This window comes from Larimichthys crocea, chromosome XIX (genome assembly GCF_000972845.2).
Source record: "Larimichthys crocea isolate SSNF chromosome XIX, L_crocea_2.0, whole genome shotgun sequence".
NCBI classification, from domain to species: Eukaryota; Metazoa; Chordata; class Actinopteri; family Sciaenidae; genus Larimichthys; species Larimichthys crocea.
The window spans coordinates 11366141-11376792 of NC_040029.1; the positions used below are offsets into that span (position 1 = coordinate 11366141).

Here is a 10652-nt window from a genome sequence, read left to right on the forward strand (position 1 = left end):
AATCTTAAACTACCAATACGCAACTTCTGCGCAGTCTGCACGGGGATTAAAAGTCCGGGCAGGGCGCAACAACCTTGCGGGAGGATCCGTCGTGGGACCTCTTCCCGGCGTCTGGCTGGCCCCGCCTGCACATTGTCCTCTAGGGGTGCGCCGCACCGGCTCAGCGTTTACAGCGCCGGACCCTCGCCGTTCCTCCCCGGCGCGTGGATCTCATTAAAGGACATGAGCTATCATCTTGTTGTTTTTATTTTCAGTTAGCTCATACGTTCAAGCTGAAAGGTAATGGTCAATCAGCTGCTTGCTGGCAGCCCAAAAGACACAAACTGCTTGAGAGTTTCTGTAAAGAGAGATGTGTTTCCATAAATAAAAGAGATTTTTATTTGGTCATAATTTGTCTGTAGCTTATTTGATTTAAAAAAATCGTATCGTGAACAAAAAAATCGTGACTCGAACGAGTCGTGAGTTGAAGTTGTATCGTTACAACCCTATTAGCCAGCTAAGATTAAATACTGATCATTGTTTAAGCATGTTAATGTTACCTGTAAACGTAATTAGTATGTAGCCACAGGAAGTAAATTACCTGTAATGTTACATGCTAATGTTTAATTGCTAGCAAGGTCAATGCTAGGCACTCATTTTTAGTCATTAAGAAATACAGCTAATGTTTAATATGTAGGTTTAATGTAATGTCACGCTAGCATTAGCCTTAACCACGATAACCATACATGCGACCTGTGCTAATATGCTAATGCGAACCATGCGAATTTTAATTAGCACTAGCCCAAAGGAATTAATACATGCTATTCTACCATGTTAATTTTTAATGTTAGACCGTCTGCGCTACAATGACGCATTAGGCCACGAAGAATTAAATACATTATCATGCTACATGTTAATGTTAATTAACATTAGCCACTAGGGAATAGTACAATGTCATGTTAACAGCTAAAGCTAACCTGCTAATGAAATTGCTACGCGTTGTCTGTCTAGCAAAGGACAGACAATGACAGCAGAGCAGCTAGCCGTGTTAACCGTTTAGCATTAGCCTTAGTATTAATAAAGGCTAATGTTTAGAAACATGCTACTGCGAACCTGGTATGGTAACCTGCTAATTGCTATTGATTACATAGCCCACTTAAGAATTAAATACATGCTTTCATTGATGAAACATGCTAAAATGCCAGCAGGCTAAGGTTACTGGCTAGCCGTAATTGCTAGCCACTCTTTTCAGTCAGTAAGAATACATGTTAATTGCTAGCAACGTCAGAGATAGCAGAGCAGCTAGCTCATTAGCGCTAGCTGTAAAGACTGCTAACTGTACATTTCGGGCCAGGCTAAAATTAATGCAAAATGCGAACATAACTATTAACATTACCACTAAAATAAAAAGACATGGTAATTGATTTAACACGCTAGTCATTGCCTTGCGCGGGAGCGCTAGCGTCTCCGGTGGCTAAATAAACAATGTTAATTACCAGTGGAGTGTGCTGTTTGACTACAGACCCCCGCAAACGCCCACCTCGTCACTCCACAAATTTCTCTCCGTAAATTTTCTAGTTAATGATATTAAGGTGTGGTTTTATGTAATTTGTTCTGATCTATGATTTTCTTCTGGCAAAACAAACTTGCACCAGGTTCTGGTCATCAGTATGTTTCCCACGCTTTTTGATAATTATTGTAGTGTGTTAATTCATGAGCAACTGATCAGATACCGTCATCACGTCTTATTAACTGTCTTAGCTGCTTGTGATTAAGATATCAAAATATTCAGCTTTCTGCCTTTTGAATATAGAGTGGAGTTTAAATAACATAACTCCTCATTTTGTAAAGGACAATTAAGTGTATTGGAGAGATTAACTTCTCTCTTCTGCTAAAAGACTTTATGGGTCCACCCAAATACATATGATAACAATTTTTGTGATACCAGCAGGCTCCAATCTCTACCTTAACATCTACAAAGTAGATTAAAGGCAGGGTCATTGGCAATGGTGCTAAAAAGGAATATTGACTAGTCGCAAAGTATTTTCATATGCTATTCAAAAGACTTGCATATATTTTGTAGCTATAAAATTATCCTTTATCTTGACTTGTAACTTCCTGGAACATACAAAGGGAAGGTCGATATTGATACATTAGCTAGACCTATACTTTTCCAGATTGTTCTTTTTTATTTACCCCCGTCCTGTGCAAATCTCAGTTGTGAGGCCCAGTGGATAATAAAATCGAGATTAGGGTAAGGCTAACCCGCCTTTTTTAGGGAGTTTTGGAGCGTTTGGAATTTCAACTAGGGCGATGAGATGTCCGACAAAGGCGACGAAGGGCACGAGGTAGGAAGGGAACAAGTTGGAGGGAAGACGAGGACGGAAAGCGGAATGGAGACAGCGAGGGGGCAAAACATGAGGGGGAAGGGCACCGACCGAGGAAAGACACGGGAGAAGGCAAGCCAGCGTGGAGGGCCTGAGTTATTTTAGTAACTATAGATAAAAAAATGTTATTAGTTACATCAAGCCAAGGATTAAATCCCGGGAAGTCGCCCTATAAAAGGGCAGGTATCAGTACACGACAAGTGCGGTGCTACTTTCCCACTATAGTGGAAGGCCCAGGACATCCTGTTTATCCTATATCAGAAACCGTACTAATTCAATAGTGGATCTTAATAAATTGTGATGGAGTTTGATACCTAAAAGAATATCTGCATCTGCGTAGAATCAAATTGTATGTGGTTCTAACATTTGTTTGACTGCCTTTCACCTGGTCCCTTGCTTTTACGGTTTTCAAGCTAAAGGTTCTATCATCAAAGCAAATAGAAAGGGGACACGGGAACAAAGCCTGTGTTTGTGCCTCTCTCTAGGAAAATATCTGGGAAGTCAACCATGAACAATACAGCAGCTTGTGAGACGCATAAAGCAATTTTCCCAATCACTAAAATTATCACTAAAGAAAATGCATTGAGATTTCTGAAGAATACGTCCATTCTAACTCTATCGAAGGTTTTTTTTAGCATCTATGTAGACTATTACTGCATATTCTTGTTATATCTTGAATACGGCATAATACGCGGTACCGAGTAAATCGTCATATATTGTGGTATGATGAGCGTTTAAACAAAACCATTCGATCGGTTGCCACAAACTGTAGCATACGGAATTAAGACGTGGTACGAAATATTGGCCAATAAAATTTTTGTTTTGGGAATCCATCATTTGAATTGATAAAGGAAGGAATCTCCTGAAGCTGGTCCTATAAGAGTGAAAAGGCAAAAAATTCTTAGTATACTTATATAAAGTCTTATATAAAGGTCTGATATACTGAGATGGGGAGGCCACTCTGGACCACATCCATTCCCATTTTTTTTAAGTTAGTAGGCGCATTTCAGCTATCTTCAGATTTAATTTCAGCATCAAGCAGATTCCTATCAACAGTGCTACAGAGGTAACTTAAGGTTTTTGAAAGAAAATATTTAATCCCATCCTCTGTTTCCTAAAAAATCTTGAAAAATTTGAAATCCTCTGAAGGATGAGATACTAAATTTACCATTTTTATCTTTCAATTTTGAAGATTACATAGTTATGTTAGTGTTTTTGTTATTTATTAAATAGCTAACTAACGTCCCAATTCGTGGTGTGTTTAGGCTGGGGGTTGGGCTTCCATGTTGCTCTCTTTGCAGAAGATGGCTGTGGCTTGCTTGATGATATTGCCATTTGAAGATTCTGATATTTTAACCTAATTCTCTGTTTGCAGACTCGATCCTCTTTGCCCTCCTCAGCATCCGGCTACTGACAAACCCGGCTACTCACCATATACACTCCGTGTCTTATTAGGTCTCATTCTGTGTTTTTCCACAGGTCAGTAACATGACAAAGGTGATAATTCTAAGTGTCTAGGACTTTTTATGTGTGCATACGTACACGAAAAGTGCAGTTTGGTTGTCATTTTGCTATGTTTATTGTTGTTAAAGAAGTTGAAAATTTGCGCTGGTACGAACGTAAATTGGCGGGTTTCTTTGCCCCTGCCTTTGTCTTGCATGGTTAGTGTCCCATCGAGACGCTACTCTGCTACTAACAAACGCCACATGTCTCATACCTGCAATAAAAACACAACACAACTGAGAGGTACACATAGTTTCATTTGTTTTACCATGGTTTCATTTATGGTAAAGGTGTTTGAAAGAATTTTGTATGTATGTAATTTTATATTCCTCCGTGAGTCCACTTATGGTCGAGTGTGTATCACATTCTGTAAAACAGATGTAAGCTGCATGCTAGTCACAGTAAAATTACACTGTAAATGGTGCGATAAGAAGAGTTTATGTATGCAATGTGCCTTTTCATACAGTCAATTACAGTAAGCTGTATTAATTTGTAGATTAATGATTTTGTGGTTATGGGATTATTGGATGAATGTGATCATCGACAGCACCGGATGCGGCATCCTCACATCAAATCACCTCACTTGTTATGTGTATAGCCCAAAGTCACAAGTACAAATGTTCGAGTGACGGAAAAACTGCCCCCCACACAACACCTTTCACCAGTGGAAAAAAGGTGGACGCAACCTCAGGCACCGCCCCAGAGAGGGATCCCTCTCCCGAGACGGCCAGACTGCAGGGATGATCACGGTAACGGACACATCAACACACATATTGTACAATGACTGATAAAATGACAATGATGACAATGAATGAATAACAATGATTACAGCTAAATAGATATGGTAAGTAATAAATGACAGTAATAATATATGTAGTGGGCTTCGTCAGATCACAGCGCAGCAGCCACGATCCACCGAGACCTCTGACGACAGAGACAGCACCCATTATAAACCCAGAAATTTGACTAAAAACCTGCTCAACTTTGAGCCTTGATAGTTTAAAAACGGTAAAAGCTGTCGATGAGTGTCGTGAATCCCTGAAGATAAGGGAACCATACCTGCCTTTTAAAGTTCAAACGAAGTCTCTCGGTGAAAGTATGCCAGAGCAGTTCATTGTTGAAAATGTCTGTTGAAGTGTATTTTTTTTCGGGCCTCCCCATTCATTCCCTATGAGAAATTTTTCGCAGTTTTTCCAGAATAAATTCGCGAAAAACACGCGAATCTCTTAGAAAAGTAATAGCACTCGATTCGGGATCAGAGCGCACGTTTTGATATATAATTTGTTGGGGTCCTCTCACTGCTGCGGGCCGCATTCATGTTCGAAAAAGGGCGGAAAATGAATAATAATGCCATGAAACACGCAGAAGAACAATAGTTCTTGCTAGCTCTGCGAGTAGTTGACGAGTGTCGTAGGCACTCGTCACTAAAGAGCTTGCTAGCTCTGTGAGTAGTTGACGAGTGTCGTAGGCACTCGTCACTAAAGAGCTTGCTAGCTCTGTGAGTAGTTGACGAGTGTCGTAGGCACTCGTCACTAATAAACTGCATGTGACTCCTGAAATATGTAGTAAATATGATGACTCATATTCTGCAGCATGTAGGAAGTGTCAAAAACAACTAGGCACTTATTTTCATTTAATATAGTCATGCCCATTGATTAAAATATTCTGGCGTACTGTTCAAACAGAGATAACAGAGAACTTCTTGGGCATTAAAATAATAATGGATTCTAAACAGTGTATTTTTGGTATCGGCCCCATGCCATTGCCTGGTCAAACTGTAAAATTGATAAATATTAAGTTGTATGCTGCACGCCTTTCGATACTGCAGGTTTGGCTTGAGGTACATCCTCCTACGATATCAATGTGGTACGATAAAATACTATCAATTCTTCCTTATGAGCGGTTATCTCGTGCTGCAAGGAATCCTGGAGGATTTTGTCAAAGAGTGGTCCACCCTTTGACAATTTTGGTAGTGAGTGGCCAGCAATAACAAGTATTGGAGTAAACTAAGATTCAGCATTAGCATTCAATGATATTATGAATCCCCCTCCTCCCCCATGTGTTTTTGTTTGTTTGTTTGTTTGTTTTGCACTGCGTTTTGTTTTTGAATGTGTGTATGGTCTTGTATTATATGTCTTTTTTGTGACAGCAGAAAACTGTGGTCATATGTTATCCTCTAGATGAGTATTTGTTTTGCTGTCACAAAATGAAAATTGAAAAAGAAAAAAAGAAAAGAAAAAAAAAAGGTCAATGCTCAGACAGCCTCAGGGTATAACTTATACACATTTTGACCTGCTAACCATAAAATATCACTGAACAGGTAACATTAGTGTTCATTGAAGAACTGTAGGAGATCAGGACTAACAATGATAACAATAATAATAACAATAATAGCAATGTTGAAATATGTTTGATTGTAAATGTCTGCTCAAACAGCCTATGATGTCTGGGACCAAGAGCTCAAAACCTTATCCACTTCCATGTGTTTCAATTCCATGGAATCGATTGGCAGTTTATCTAACGATTCTTTTATCAATTCCAGAAAGCACGAATTACGTCAAGTTTTGCAGATGCAGTGCAATCAGTAGTAAACAATGGCACCAACTTGGTTTAAACACTCCAAAGTTTCACAATAGTACCCAACTGCAGCCACCGAAGCCGCTACAAACCACGTCCCCTACAAACCACGCCCCCTACAAACCACGTCTGCGTGCGCAGCCGCTACAAACCACGCCCCCTACAAACCACGTCTGCGTGCGCAGCCGCTACAAACCACCCCCCTGTAAACCACATCTGCGTGTTGCAAGTGTACGTGCAAAGAGCGACAATGGCGTTTCAGGTAAAACACATTTATATTATTTTTACATTTTGGGAATATGCTGACGTTTAATGTAATGTTTAAGACATCTTTTGCTAGGCAGAAAGAGTGGACTTTTTTTTGACGTTTTTTGTAAAAACACATTTCTTCAAACTCAATACACTGTAAATGTTCGGAAGCAAACCCATTTTGTGTTGTCTCTTAAAAGTAATGACTGAGCAAGGGATGCTAACAGAAGCAGTGGGGGAACACGGTACGTAGAAGCAGAATATTTTAAATTTTAATTTAACTCAACATATCAAACTGAATAGTTTCGGTAATATGTGTGTTGGTGAAGTTTGGTTGAAGTCAGTGGCGTATCCAGGACATTTTTACCGGGGTGGCCAGGATGGGACACAAAGCTAGTGTGGGGTGGCCATGGCATCGTGGAGTTTAATGCCATGTACGCAGCCGACCACAATTTAAATCCCAGTCCTTTTCTTTAGTCACATATCCTCTGTCTCCCATAATTTCCTGTCTCATAAGTGTTAAATAAAGGTGTCTATTCTGGTAAATTTATATTCCTCAAGTATATCTGGTTATTTACTAAAATGTGTTGAGGATAGGTTACACATTTTCTAAGAGCCATTTCCTTGTAGTGGATTAAAGTCCTCATCTCTTCACAAATTAGATTAGATTAGAAAAATCTCAATTGCTCTTAACTCATCCTATAGAATAGAACTATCAGCCATCAGCTCATCATCTGTCACCTGTATTGTTACCTGTTTGCTTTACTAAGTGAAACAGCATCTTGTGGCTATATTAAAACACAGCAATCGAGGAAACAGAATAAACCAACACTTTTTTGATTTGTTCTTTGCCAGATGTATTTTTAATTAATCACAAGATGGCATTTAAATTAGTAAAGTACACATGATGGTGACTGAATAGTGGCATTCTATAGGATGCCTTGTGATCTTTGAAAATGTGCAAAAAGTGGTTTTCAGCCCAGACAGTATTCATGTTCCTGATGAAGATATACACTGAAACATTGGCTTTGATTCAGCATAAATGTATTTATTTAAATCAATGCTTAAAAACAATATAATATTAAAACAATGCTTTTTCATAAAGTGACTTATGAAAAATGTGCATAAACAATTGTAACATAAACCAAATAAATATAAACAAATAAAATAAATAAATATAAACTCAAAGTACATACTATAAAGCAATGTTATGTGAAACAAAACTCTCATGAACATGCTTAGCCAGACACTGCGGGATCCTCCTCTGGGTGTGGCTGGTCAGCTGTTGGAATACACAGATATCTGAGAAATATATATATATAAATGTGTATATGTGTGTGTGTGTGTGTGTGTATTATTATTTTATTATTGTTCTTCTGTCTTTTACAACTGTTTGAACTAATGATGTTTCAGACGGTCATAATTGTATAACTGAAAACACATTCAGCTTTAATGTGAGCCTACATGGAAAATTCAAACTATCCCAGCATGACTTACCATCATGTGCAGGGGGAGCTGACTGCCCTTGCCCTTCATCACTGCTGCTGTACCTGGGCAGCTGACATGTTTCACTGATGCTGCTGGTAGAAGCTGTGGCTGACTCTGACTCTTTTCTCTTTTTATTGAAGAAGGTCTGAATATCTCTCTCTCTAAGCTAGCTAGGGCAGCCACTGCATTGTAGTTTGTATTACTCTTTTAGCTGCTACTTAGGACTAGATAAAGTTTTCCTACACATTAAGAGGGAACTACGATATGAATAAACATTACATTACCAAAGCTCCGATGGATTTCACCGGTTTATCCAGTAGTTGAAGCTCCTTTCACGGACCTGTTCAGCAGCTGCAGCAGTAACGTTGTGCGTCTCATCGGTCACCTGACACTTGACCTGTCTGGCCATTGGCCAAACGTACGCTGAACAGAGATCAGCTGTCACAGCCTCAGTATGACCATTACTGTGATACTTCAAAATGTAAATCTGGCTCTAAATCAGTTGATCGGCTGTCATCATTGATTGACAGCATTTCTCTTGTTTCTCGTGTTGACGAACTTGACCAACTACCTATCAGATCTGGGGTGGCCGCAGGGGTGGCCAATGAGATTTCGGCCACCCCCCAAAATCGCCACTGGTTGAAGTGTGGTTTACAGTTTCAGAATACATTTTCTTGAAATGCAGTCCGGTTGCTTTGGAAAGAACAGTAAGGCTGTTTCAAGGGAACAATGCAAAAAGCATAAAAGTTTTGTGTAGACATGTATGCATGCAGATTTTGATGAAATAGGTTTTTATTCCTGCTACAGTGTTTTAGTAACTTTTGTAGAATTTAATGGCCAGTGTAGGGTTAGCAATATATTTTTGCTTTAATCCATAATTTCATATTCTGTGCGGGGAATTATTGTCACTGTTAATCGTTTGGCTTGCTATATACAGTCTGGAGGCTGCACTGCCCTGCACGCACACACACACATGGAGCTGCACTTAGTTGATCAGCATCATATGATATTGGATCCAAATTCAATTTGCAAATATGCAATTTATTGTAATGATCTGCACTACATATTTCAGTGTAAATGGCGGCCCACTTTTTCACTGAGTAGTCAGCTGTGAGATATTCCCTGTGTCTTACATGTATTGATTGAGAATTTATCATCACTACAGTATGCCTGGTACTTTGTCATGGATGCTTGCTTTGACTTCAGTGTTGTATCCTAAAAATTGAAAAAAATGATATCACTACCTTTTTGTTATCTTTTATATACTATAAAAATGTGTCCTCATTGAGTAACTGTGCTCTTTATTAGGATGACATGTGTCTCCTGAGAAAATGGTGGTGCATTGTCCTAATAGAAAACCTTGGGCTGGAAGGGCACGCTGCAGGGCTTGATTTTTAATTTAATTATTAAGAACACTTTATGGTAACACTTCTCTCTTGATTCTGGGTCATGAAAATGTATGTTAATTGCAGGTATGGAAGGAAGTTTGCCCATTTTACTGAAGAAGGACAGGCAACCCTTCGAGACAATCCGGTATTCAGGATCACACGAAAAAGAAAACATGAAAGCAGCACCATGGTCAGTGAAGACATTACACAGTATCCATCACTCCTGCCTGTTTGAAAATAGGCCACCATTTCTGACATGTACTTAAACGTCACCATTTACAAATCTCTAGCCAGTACAGTTACTTGAAGTGATATCTGAAGCACACCTGATATAACTAATGAAGCTATTGATATATTGCATCAAGTGTACAACAACAGTTTTGCAAATGTGTACTCTTATGAGGGATTTCATTGCAGGGACTGAATAATTTTGAGACAGCAGTAGTCATAAAAAGTGAGATTTTGCATCACATCTTGAAAAACCACAGTTATCGTGTGTTGTCTTGAGCTTTTCCAATGTTTTTTGGTTGGTTTATTTATTGTAAAAAGCTGAAAGTTTGTACATTTCATCAATAATTCAATAATTTGCAATGGAGGTGAAATATTAAGTGCAAATGTTAATCATCTCTGGATCCCCATAAAACAAACTGACACAATTATGGTTTTCTTTCCACAGGACACAGACCCCGCCACCGACCACATGTATAGCAAGAGGCCTTACAGCTTTCCACCCAGAGAGCAGGTTAATGTGAGTGACGATTATTGCATGAGAACAAAATGTCCAGTGTTTACAGCTGTGCACTAAGTCATGTCTTTGTGTGTCTTGATTAAGGACAATAATGACAGCATGCACCAACATGACGTGGTCACCACAACCAGAGATGTTGAGATCCTGAGTGAAGACACGTCTTTCGACAGGCTTGTGGTAAGGACATGCAAAGGATCAAGAAACAACAAATCTTATTTAATATACTTAGCTGGAATAATCACCTTCTTGTAACGTGCATCACTCAGCATAAAGGCCTGCTGCAACATCTTGAAGTGAGTTTAAAATTTAGAGTCGCATACTGTAACTAATTTT

General features: G+C 39.1%; 1 long non-coding RNA gene across 1 annotated transcript; it reads left to right on the forward strand.

Moving 5' to 3' along the window:
* Window positions 1–9653: 9653 nt before the first annotated feature.
* On the forward strand, window positions 9654–10424 carry LOC113748337 (uncharacterized). Its single transcript, XR_003464283.1, has 3 exons — window positions 9654–9761; window positions 10248–10319; window positions 10404–10424. It is a non-coding gene; the product is annotated as an uncharacterized LOC113748337 (long non-coding RNA).
* Window positions 10425–10652: the final 228 nt, after the last annotated feature.